Genomic DNA, 12,115 nt, shown 5'->3' on the forward strand with positions numbered 1-12,115 from the left:
AAAGTAAAGATAACACACACAACTGAAGTCTACACACATGACTCAAATTTCATTTCAGAAAGCAATTTCAACTTCTCATTTAAGGAAATCTGTTCTTTTCAGCAAAATTGGATGGTGTGTGCTTTTATTTTTTCATTATTATTAATTTTCTGAGTTAGCCATACGGTAAATCAAGGAACACACAAACTAGAAGGATATGCACAACAATCAAGTCCAAATGTATCAAAGACTGCAATATAACAACAGAAACTCAGATACTACTGCAAGAAAAGTTAGGAGGAACATTCCAGCATTTAGGAATGGGAAAAAACTTCCTGAACAAAACTCCAGTAGCACAGAATCTTAAACAATCACTCAACCAATGGAATCTTGTGAAGGTGAAAAGTTTCTTCACAGACAAACATTCAATAATCAGAACCAATAGATTATGCACAGAATGGGAGAAAATATTTGCTGAATGTCCAACTGACAGAGGCCTAATTTCTAGAATCTACAAAGAACTCAAAAACCTAAACAATACAAAGTTAAAACAACCCACTCACAAAATGGGGCAAGGAATTGGACAGGCAGTTCACAGAGGAAGAAATACAAATGGCAAACACACACTTAAGCAAATGTTCATCATCCCTAATCATCAGGGAAATGCAAATTAAAACTACTATGAGATTCTACCTTACCCCAGTAAGGATACCAAATATCAAAAAGAAATCCAATGAAAAAATATTTTGGTGACCACGTGGAGAAATAGGAACCCTTATCCACTGTTGGTGAGAATGTACGATGGTAAAACCACTTTACTTTTGAAACTGATTCGACCAAGGGATATTTTTCCCTAAAATTGCCTATTATATTTATCTGAAAACAAAAACTTTTGTGAGTTGTATAACTGCCATGATTGGTAAAATCCATAGCTGTTTTAGGAAATACATTAGATTCAATACTAATTCATGAAGTATCTGTTTTATTTATTTGTTAAATAAATGTCATTTAAAAATGTTTGTGCTTATAGTGCTGCAAATTAAACCTACATGTTTGTAAATGCTAAGCATGCATTCTACTAGAGGCACATCCTCATCCCCTTTTTTAACTCATCAATAACTTTTCTTCTCCACTTACTTATCAATTATTGTATTAGTCAGGGTTCTCTAGAGGGACAGAATTGCTAGAATGAATTATTTTTAAAAGGGAATTTATTGGATTAGTGTAAGGCAGTCCAATAGCAGTTGCATGCCTGAGAATCAAGGAACCTGATAGCTGCTCAGTCCATGTGGCCAGATGCCTCAGAAGTCCTGATTCAGCACACCAGATGGCACTGGAGGGCCTGGAGACTTCCTGAGGAGCCACTGGGTTTCAATCCATGTGGGTCTTCAGTTGATGCTGGTCTTCAGTCTGTGCTGGTCTTTAATCCACGCTGGAAGGCAGCAAGCAGGTCTGGCAGCCAAGTGGAAGGAAGGGGCTCTTTTCACCCAGAGCTTCCTTATATGAAGAACCCCTCTGAGGGGAGCTGCCCACTCTGGGGCAAGGGCTTACTCTGGGGGAAGGACTTCCTCTTTTAGTTGATCCTTCCTAGAAACCTCCAAGACCCACCCAAAAGGGAATTCTGTGGATTACTAAACAGATCAAGTTGAAAACACCTTAACTATCACAATTATATACAATGAAAAGTTCACAGGTGTTTTTTGTTTTTTCCAATGCAGTCTTTATAATTTATCAGTAACTCATCCTATTTATGGATTTTTAAACACTTAGACATCATATTAGTTAAGGTTTACCAATGGGAAATATATATATATATATATATATATATATATATATATATATATATATATATATATATATATTTGCAATTTATACATATTAGTAAATATATATACATATAATCAGGAATTAGCTCACATGACCATAGGAGCTGGGCAGTCCTAAGGTCTGTAATTAATAAGCAAGAACCCTGGGAGAGCTGCTGGGTAATTCCAATCTATGATGAAGGTCAAGGAACCCAGGAGATCCTATGGTGGAAGATTCAGTTTGAAAGTCAGGAGTACTGACACCTAGGAAGAACCAGAGTTTTTGATGTATTGTTTGAGTGTGTGTGTGTGTGTGTGTGTGTGTAAATGACTATACCAGGGTTGTGTGTAGGTATATATGCACCAGGGGTTCTTGCTTATGCAAAACAAAAGCTTGTCCAGGTTTATATGCACAGCAGAGGGATTGAAACTAGGTTGTCAGGCTTTGTAAACAAGAGCCTTTAACTGGTAAGCCATCTCCCTTGCCACAAAGAACCATTGTTTTAGCTTAAGTCATGTGGTAGCAGAAGCTCCTCTTATACAACAGCTTATTTGTTTTATCCAGACCTTTACTTGATTGGATGAGGTCCACCCTCCCTGGTACAGACAGTCTGTTTTAGTCAATCTACTAATCAGATATTAACCGCATCCTAAACACCCTCACAGATATAGCCAGAACCCTGGCCAAAATATCTGGTACCCTGTTGTGCTACCACAGTTGCTTTTAAAGGACAACTATTTTCATTTCATACCAACATTGGATATTCTTAATACTTTCAAAATGCTCACTATTTTCTTTATTGTGCATGTTTTGGCTAACAATATTCATAAAGCAACTATAAACCAAGGGTAAACACACAATGTGGGCAACATAAAGTACTGAGCTGTTTGCTCAAATCAAAATAGCCAATCATGACTATGGAGGACACTGTTCACATGAGGTAGCCAATGTTCTTTTACTATACAGTGCACTTTTTATACAGCAATGAAAATCTGTAAGTTGAAAGATAATGAGAAGAGGATTTTTTGTACAGTGTCAATTCAAGTGAAAAGGAATGAAATATCCATCTAAATAACATACCATTTTATTATACGTGGTAGTGCAGTGGACTGTTTAGCTAATTGATTATATTGGCTTCAAGTAGACAGATCTGAAAAGATCTGAAAGAGATCAAGGTTGTCTATATACGGAAGGAATTTCAAATTTCAAAGTATGAATTTCATGCTATGCATAATCTTTGAGGCACTAACTTAATGAATGCCATGAAATTAAATATTCCACCTCAGGAGGTTAAAAAAAATAATAAATACATCTATTCCACAATTTAAAGGACTATATTGGGCAAATTATAAAATATCTACTTTTCAGAAGCTTGAGTATTCCATAATTTTTGAAGCCAAAATCTTATTTTACCTGTACAATTTATTTTTCTGGGACTATATAGTTGTACCTATTGTCCTTATCCCTGCATAATTAAATTACTGAATATAGGTTAAAAACCATAGGCTGGAGAGATGGCTAAGCCAGTAAGGCACTTGTCTGCAAAACCTAAAAATCTAGATTCAATTTCCCAGTACCCACTTACAGCCAGATTCACTAGGTTGCACATGCATCTGGAGTATGTTTTGCAATGGCTAGAGGCCCTGACGCAACCATTCTCTTTCTCAAATAAAATAAATAATTTTTTAAATCTAAAACCAGAACAAACAAACCAAAATACCTAGGAGCTAACAAAATCAGAAGAGATTCCTTGTGAGAGGAAGAGGTAGTAGGCAGTTAGGGTAACTGGGCCCCTAAAAGTAAAAAGGCAGGACAGTCTGCACTTGCTAGAAATAAAAGATGATCTGATTTCTTTATCTAATGACTAGTTCCCTGGATCTGTTTCTCCACAAACAACCTGGGACCCTCTTGGGAGAGTGGTCTTTCCTAGGATTTAAATCTAATTCATACAGTATGGTTGGTCAGGGTTGGACCCCCAGAAGTTGCCTAGCCTCTTCCTGAGACAGACTCCTGCCCTAATCAATAAGCTGTCCCTCTGGATCACCTGAGCTAGAAAGTAGGGCCCACCACTATAAAGTCATAAATACATAGTGGAGGTCATGCTCTTTGAGCTACCTGATCACTTGGAACCTCCAGCTGCTGCTGAGTTTTCCCTGGGCTCAGCCCAGGCCCAGTCAAGCCAGCAGAAGTGAGAGGCCCCTAGCCCTTACTCTCCACATGGGCTCTTTATCCCCTCTAACTCCTCACATGGCAGAAGCTATATGGACTTTCTTACCTGTTTTTTTCTTTGCACAGAACTCCCAGGCCCTCCACATGGGATATCTAGCGACATGAGTGTCTTTCCTCCACTGTATATTTCCCTCAATAAATATTATAACTTAATAATTATCCTTCTTAGTATAGTTTTATTCAATTCTATGATGAAAATTAGAGCAAAACCTAGGGCTTAGGATTCAAGGACTTTCCTGAACCCTGGCACCCCACTACACATGCATCTACTTAATGTTAAGGGCCAAGGGAACACATTTTTAAAAATAATTGTGTTGTATGCATGTGTTGAAATACTATACCATGCCTCATAAAAATGTAAAATATTATGCATTAACTATAACAACTTAAAAGATCATTGATATTTATTTTTTTTTATTTTTTTTTTTATTTGAGAGCGACAGAGAGAGAAAGACAGATAGAGGGAGAGAGAGGGAATGGGCGCGACAGGGCTTCCAGCCTCTGCAAACGAACTCCAGATGCGTGCCCCCCTTGTGCATCTGGCTAACGTGGGACCTGGGGAACCGAGCCTCGAACCGGGCTCCTTAGGCTTCACAGGCAAGCACTTAACTGCCAAGCCATCTCTCCAGCCCTGATATTTATTTTTTAAAATTACAAATGTATTATTTAAGGCTAAAGAAGCAAACAGCTGTTTAAAATTGTACTTTGAATGTGTACACAAACAATTCAGAGATAAAAATGATTTATCATGCTCCTGAAACATGAATATCTACTAACAGGAGAAAATAACATTTTCAAAATTTAAATATAGAAGTAAAAGTTAGGGGGCCTTCAGGTTAAGATGGCGTCCACCGAACCATGCTGCAACTCCTGGGAAGAAGAGGCAAGGAATCAAGGGGTCAGTAGGACTTTTAGGGGAGATCAATCTCTAATAGATCGCCAGTGGGAGGATGCAGAGGGTCAGAAAAGGGAATTGGCTGATTACCTTACTCTCAGGTAACCCACCAGTCCCACAAACACCCCAAGCAGCCGTCCTAACCAGAGTCCCAGCCTCAGACTATTCTGGCAGTAACTGCAGGCAAGGAGACCCAGGCCAGTAGTTCTGCCTGCGCCCCCAACACAAGCAAATGCCAGGATCCACTATCCCCCTTAGGAGGTCACAGATATCCCCCCACCCCACCCAGTTTCTTCAAGCCCCTCTCCCCCCCCCACTCCCATCCCTCTCCACCCTACCCTGGCCTGCCCAGACATTGGAATTGCTCCACTCTGCCTCACCCACTCCTCAACTTCCACCCATTCCTCATGGCCCACCCTGCCCCAGGACTTTAGATTCTACCCGCTGGACCCGGCACCCACTCAAATTCTGACCCCCTCTGCTCTGCTCTGACCCAAGTGGGTGATTTCTCCAGCACAACTTCAGACCTGCTGTGCTCAGCTCTGCTAGGCTGGGCCCACTGTGTCCACTGGCTCAACTCTGGCCCACCATCCCCTAGACTTCCACCTGCCCCACCTCCTGTCTTCCTTCCACCCACTCTGCTTGACAATGCCCTACCCCCACAAGGTCAGATCCAACCACTGGGCCCCACATCCATGCAAATTCTAACCCCCTCTGCTCTGCTCCACCCTCAACCCACTGGACTACAGACCTACTTTGTCCCACTCTGTTGGATCCCCCACCAACCCCCTGCAAATTCAGACCAACTTGGTTCCACCCCACCCTGACCCCAAGCCAGTCTTGACCCTGGACTCTCTGTCCAGACACCCAAGACCTGCCCCCAAGCTCAACCCCCAACCCCCACCCCACTGCACCCCATTCCCATGCCCATCTCTGCCCCCTGTGAAACTGCACTACCTCCCCCATGCATCTCGACCACACACTGTGATGGGCAGACCACAATGCAAAAGAAATAACAACAAAAAAAAAAAAAAAATCAAATGCAAGAAAATCCAATAAGATCTCTCAATCCTACCATGGAAGTCTCTAATCAAAACAGAGAAGAGACAATAGGATCAAAAACCCAAAATGGAGAATGAAGTTATGAGCAATGCAACCCTGACCAAGCTATTGGCAGAATTTGCACAAAAGCAGCAAAGGACTGATAATCTTGTGGAAGCTGCCATCAATAGACTAGACCTAATAGATAAGAAAATAGAAGGGGTCCAAACAAAGGATATAAAGGAAAGCGAAAAAAAAGTGGACCTAAAAAAACAGCTGGCTATGATAAATGAAGACATAAAGAAATGCAAGGAAGAATTCCAAGAAGCATCAAGAAAATTGGAAAATGATGTGAAAAGGGCACTTGACAGAAGGATGGAAACCATACATAGAAAAGTAGTAGCAAATGCAAACCTAATTGAACAAGCCCCAAACTCCTTAGAGGCTCTCTTGCTCTCAAGAATAGAGTCAGCCATTGGAGGATAGAAATGCAAGTCTGGAAGACAAAACAGAAGAAACAGTTCAAGACTGCAAAAATTTCAGTAAGTTCAAAAATGTTTGTGAACAGAACATGTGGAAAATGTGCTATACCCTCAAGAATCCTAACATTTGGATCGTGGGAATACCAGAAGGGGAAGAAATTCAGACCAAAGGCAAGGAAAACTTATCCAACAAAATAATCAAAGAAAACTTTCCCACCCTCTCAAAAGAAAGGCCCATCAAGATATAAGAAGCAGGGTTGTACAGACGGATTAGTGGTTAAGTGCTATCCTGTAAAGCCTAGGACCCCTGTTTGAGGCTTGATTCCCAAGGATCCATGTTAGCCAGATGCACAAGGGGGTACACATGTCTGGAGGTCATTTGCAGTGGATGGATGCCCTGGCATGCCCATGCGCTCTCTCTCTCTCTCCCTCTTTCTCTGTTTGTCACTCTCAAATAAATAAATAAAATAAACAATTTAAAAAAAAAGATACAAGAAGCTAACAGAACTCCAAACAGACTGGATCAAAGGAGAAACTCTCAAAGACATATCGTCATTAAGATTCTAAACATTGACATCAAAGAGAAAGTCCTAAAAAACACATCACATTTAAAGGTAACCCCAACAAAATCACATCAAACTTCTTAATGCAAACCCTGAAAGCCAGAAGGGCCTGAAATTGAAAACTACAAACACTAAGAACCTATGGCTTCCAACCCAAACTACTTTACCCAGCAAAAGTATCCCTCATAATTGATGGTGAAAAAAAAATAAAAAACCCTCCATGACAAAACTCATCTTTACAAGTATAGGAAGAAAAACCCAAGCCTACACAGAGTATGTCAGGAAATTCTCCACACTGAAGAATCAAATAATCAATCTTAAGTACCTACAAGAAGTAGATAACAGTAACCTAACTCAGGGAAGGCACAAAAAAGTTCAAAGTCCATAAAAAAACAAACCACATAAACCAACATAATATAGGAGGGACCAAATCAAACCTCGCAGTCATTACCCTAAATATCAATGGCCTTAATTCACCCATTAAGAGACATAAGCTAACAGGATGGATCAGAAAATTTGATCCTTCAATCTTTTGTCTTTAAGAAACCTACCTAACCACTAAAGACAGACCCCTCCTAGGGTGAATGGGGGAAGAGAATATTCCAAGCAAATAGGAATAAGAAACAAGCAGGCTTAGCCATACTAATATCAGATAAAATAGACTTCAAACCAAAAATAATCAAAAAAGACAAAGGAGGCCACTTCCTACTGATCAAGGGAACAATCCAGGAAGAGGATATTATAATCATCAATCTTTGTGCAACAAACACAGGTGCACCACAATTCATAAAACAAAACCTACTCCACAATAAAACAGAAATAACCACCAACACCATCATAGTTGGGGACTTCAATACATCATTATCAGCAATGGATAGATCATCCAAACAGAAACTCAACAGGGAAAAGGTGAAAGAGTGCAACAAAACCATAGAACCTTTAGACCTAATGGCTATAGATCATTCCAATGACAATGAGAACACATCATACCAAAACTTACGAGACATAATGAAGGTGGTCCTCAGGGGAAAATTCATAGCAATATATGCCCTCATAAGAAAGTCAGAGAAATCCCAAACCAGTAACCTAACCATCCAACCTAAAGGCACTGGAAAAGCAAGAAAAATCTAATCCAAAAAGCTCCAGATGGAAAGAGATTATTAAGAACAGAGAAGAAATTAATGAATTGGAAACTAAGAAAACAATTAAGAAAATTGTGGAAACAAAAAGTTGGTTCTTTTTAAAAATAAACAAGATTGACAAACTCCTGGCCAATTCGATCAAGTGAAAAAAAGAGGTGCTTCAAATTAACAAAATTAGAAATGGAAAAGGAGAGATCACAACAGACATAAGTGAAATTGGGAAAATCATCAGCACTTTCTTCAAAAATCTTTACTCTACAAAATTGGAAAATATAGAGGAAATGCAGAAATTCCTAGACACATACCATCTACCAAAGCTAAACTCAGAGCAGGTTATTCTCATAAGCAAACATATCACACCCATTGAAAATGAAAAGGTGATAAAACACCTCCCCCAAAAGAGGAGTCCAGACACAGATAGATGGCTTCTCAGCTGAATTCTATCAAACCTTCATGGAAGAACTCAAACCAGTCTTTCTCAAACTGTGTGACACAGATCAAGGAAAGCTCCCTAACACCTTCTATGAAGCTGCTATCACTGTAATATCAAAACCAGGCAGAGATGCCACAAGAAAAGAAAACAATAGGACTATTTCCCTGATGAACTTAGATGCAAAAATCCTGATCAAAATCCTCACAAACCAAATTCAACAACACATCAAATCCATTATCCACCTTGATCAAGAGGGCTTCATCGCAGGAACACAGGGGTGATATAACATATGGAAATCTGTCAATGTAATACACCACATAAACAAGGCTAAACAGAAAAACTACATGATCATTTTGATAGATACAGAAAAGGCCTTTGACAAAATACAACATCACTTCAGGATCAAAATATTGGAGAGAATCAGCATGGTCAGTTTATATCTGAACACAATAAAGGCTATGTACAAAGCTTCTGAAGCCCAAATAGTACTTAATGGAGAGACACTGAAGGAATTCCCATTGAGATCAGGAACAAGACAGGGGTGTCCACTCTCTCCTCTGCTCTTCAATATAGTACTGGAAGTCCTAGCTCAAGCAGTAAGACAGGAGAAAGAAATAAAGGGGACACAATTTGGAAAGGAAGAAGTCATGTTAGTGTTATTTGCAAATGACATGATTCTACTTGTAAGATACCTGAGAGCCGCCATCTGAAAACTCTTAAAGGTGATAAATAAACTCCTTCAGCAAAGTAGTAGGATAAAAAAATCAATCCACAAAATCAGTAGCCTTTCTATATGAAAATTACAAAGATACAGAGAAAGAAATATGTGTCATTATCCCATTTTTAATAGCAACAAAAATTGCCTTGGAATAAAATTAACCAAGGAGTGAAAGATCTATACAATGAAAACATAAAAACACTCAAAAAAGCAATTGAGGAGGACTTAAGAAAATTGAAAGACCTCCCATGCTCTTGACTAGGCAGAATAAACATGAAAATAGCAATCATTCCAAAGGCAATCTACAGATTTAATGCAATTCCCATCAAAATTCCAACATTGTTACAGAGATAGAAAAATTTATCTCAAAATTCATATGGAAAAGCAAAAGGCCTGAGATCTCCAAGCATATCCTCAGCAAAAGAAATAGACAACACCTGATCTAAAGCTATATTATAAAGCCATAGTAATAAAAACAGCATGGCACTGGTTAAAAACAGGCATATAGAATGATGGAATAGAATTGAGGACCCAGACTTTGGGTGAAGTAACTACAGCTACTTGATATTTGACAAAGGCCCTAACAATATAGACTGGAAAAAAGACAGAAAGAACAAATGGTGCTGGACAAACTGGATATTGAGACTTGATCCATACATCTCACCATGCACAACACTCAAGTCCAAATGGATCAAAGACCTCCATATAAGACCAGAAACTTGGATACTATGGGAAGAAAAGTTAGGTGGGATATTCCATGATATAGCAATGGGAAAAGATTTCCTGAACAAAATCCCAGTAGCACAGGATCTTAAACAATCATTCAATCAATGGGATCACATGAAGCTGAAAAGTTTCTTCACAGACAAAAATACAATAAGTAGAGCCAATAGTCTACCCACAAAATGGGAGAAAATATTTGCTGAATATCCAACTGACAGAGGCCTAATTTCTAGACTCTACAAAGAATTCAGAAATCTAAACAATAAAAAGTCAAACAAGCCACTCACAAAACGGGGCAAAGAACTGGACAGGCAGTTCACAGAGGAAGAAATACAAATGGCAAATACACACCTAAGGAAATGTTCATCATGCAGGAAATGCAAATTAAAACTTCAATGAGACTTCCGGTTAAGATGGCAGCGTAGGTACCACAACAAAGCAGCCTAGGGGGGAAAAAGACCAAAAAAACTCAGCAAAATACACACTTTTACTAAAAAGTGAGGTGTATAGGAAATTGAAATGGCAGCAGAGAAGTAGAAGAGATCCAGAGCATCCAGAGCCCACACAGGCCGGCAAAAGTGGCTCCGGCAGCTCCACCAACCGCAGCGGCGGTGGCAGCGGCAGTGCAACAGAAAGGGGCCAGACTCAGCTCCAGCCGCAGGAAAAGCCAGGTGCAGGGATTTTCCGCTCACACTGGAACTCTCCATAACTCAGGAAATGTGAAGGGAGAATGGCGGTGAACAACAGAGGAGCAGACAATAAGGTAGGAGAACACCTGGAGCAGTGAGAGAACCAGAGCAGCTGCGGCTTCCTCCCCTCCCCCACCACCTGAGCCCAGCTCCAGCAAACAGAGCAGTGGTCCCAGGACCTGGCCACACCAACTGGAGCTGACAGTGGGACCCAAGTAGGAGCAGAGTTTGGCAGCAACATCAGTAGCTCCGGCACCAGAAAGAGCGGCCCCAGCAGTAGCAGCTCCAGTAGCAGCAGCAGTGGCAGATCCCGCAGCAGGAGCTTCACTGGTGGCAGCGGCAGTAGACACAGAAGCAGCAGCTTCAGCAGCAGTGGTGGCTCCAGCTGTGGCAGCTAGAGCAGCAGCAGAGGCAGCAACAGCGGTGGGCCCAGCAGCAGCAGCTTTAGCAGCAGCAGCTACAGACCCAGCAGCAGCAGTTTTAGCAGCAGCAGTTCCAGCAGTGGGGGTGCTGATCTACAGGGCCGCACTTGCCAGGCTCGGTTTGCCCCACAGGAAAAGCCAGTGCCCAGCTCCAGAAATCAGAACAGCAGCCCGACGACCCCTGGGTCAGCAGCAACTTGAGTGAGCTCAAAATCATCCAAGGTAACTGGGATTGCACCAGGGAAGGGTCTCACTTGGTCACAAGCTGACTTGGATCCCTCAACACACCAGAAATCTTAACCTCTTTGTTGATAGAGGATCTGGTCATTATAATAACTACTCTTGCATACATACTTGGGGCTGTTTTTGATTGAATGTGTACAGTGTTAAGATAACTTTTAGAATCTGCTTGTATTTTATTCCACTCAGCCTGCGTGAATACTCCCATAGCAGGGAAACTCAAACACTAGGAACACCTTTGTAGATACTCTGAGAGTCTTAAGAGCCACACCTAACATCTTAAGCTCCTACCCTGGAAATATATAACATCAAATCAATTGATACAGCTAAGAATACCCAGCTAGCTAGAAAATCCAAGCATTAACTTAATCCAAGATGCAAAAATATATACATTATAACACAAGAAACACTAAAAATTAAGACGATATAAATCCACCTAAAAGTACTAATGCATCAGAAATGTCCTCAAGTGAGAACGAGATAGAGGAAATGCCTGAGAAAGAGTTCAAAAGAATGCTTATAAATATGTTCAAAGAGGTCAAAGAACAAATCAAAACAATCAAAGAGGAAATCAAAGAAATCAAAGAAGATGCAAGACACCAATTTAATGAAATAGAGAAGGCAATACAAGACATAAATAAGGAAATAGAAATAATAAAGAAAAACCAGTCAGAATTACTAGCAATGAAGTACACAGTTAATGAAATAAAAAAAAAAAAAAACACTGTAGAAAATCTCACCAGTAGGATGGAT

The sequence above is a fragment of the Jaculus jaculus genome, chromosome 10 (genome assembly GCF_020740685.1).
Source record: "Jaculus jaculus isolate mJacJac1 chromosome 10, mJacJac1.mat.Y.cur, whole genome shotgun sequence".
NCBI lineage: Eukaryota > Metazoa > Chordata > Mammalia > Rodentia > Dipodidae > Jaculus > Jaculus jaculus.